Source organism: Otolemur garnettii, unplaced genomic scaffold, assembly GCF_000181295.1.
Source record: "Otolemur garnettii isolate 467f Iridium unplaced genomic scaffold, OtoGar3 scaffold00032, whole genome shotgun sequence".
Taxonomy (NCBI): domain Eukaryota; kingdom Metazoa; phylum Chordata; class Mammalia; order Primates; family Galagidae; genus Otolemur; species Otolemur garnettii.
This window is the reverse complement of record NW_003852427.1, coordinates 17,622,128-17,622,932: the sequence shown is the minus strand read 5'-3', so window position 1 is coordinate 17,622,932 and position 805 is coordinate 17,622,128.

Sequence of the window (805 nt, the reverse complement as noted above, 5' to 3'; positions counted from 1 at the left end):
TTTTTTTTTTCATTAAAAAAGGAAAAAAAATCAATGAAATAAAGTCCAAAGCAATTTTTACAAAAATTGTGTACCTCACACAGCAACACTAAAATTATAAAGGCAATATGGGCTCAGTTCAGAAAGGAAGATGGCAAGGCTTTAGAACGTCCAGGCAGGTCCAGTGGGGAGGTAGGGAGAGCTCAGAGAGATAAATTTGATCAAAAATATTTTAACGTAACAATGCCAAGATTATGTGTGTGTGGGTGTACGCGTGTATTCCAATTTTGCTAAAGCATAGTGGTCTTGTAGGAAAACAGGTAGTAATGAGGCTAGAATTATGACCTTGGGTAACTCTACAGGTTTTATAGATTGAATGGAGAGGAAAAGGCATTCCATGTATTTGTACAAGCTACAAAGAGAGAGACCAAGCTCTACCTTCTGTCTGCCTGAACCATTAAGTCAATTCGGGAGCACAAGGAGAGGTGCTGCTTCCTGAAAACACTTTTCCGTTGCCAGTGCCATCCTCATCCTCAAGTCTGTTTTCACCGGCGATGTCAAGCAGTAATAAACATGTCTTAAAATAACATCAGACCTTTCAATACAAAGGGTTCTTAATGTACCCTTTGCTCAACACCTAAATAAACTTGCGTTAACACTCACTCCATAATGTGCTGAAAGGCAGCCGTTTCTGGGAAATAGAGAAAAACCCAGCAACTACTCAACAGCAAGAGTAGAAAATGTGTTTTCTGCATTTTATTGGTCACTCTTACTGTGACCTTTCTTGGCTTGGGGCATCTCCTTTTACTGCTGTAATCTGTTGCTT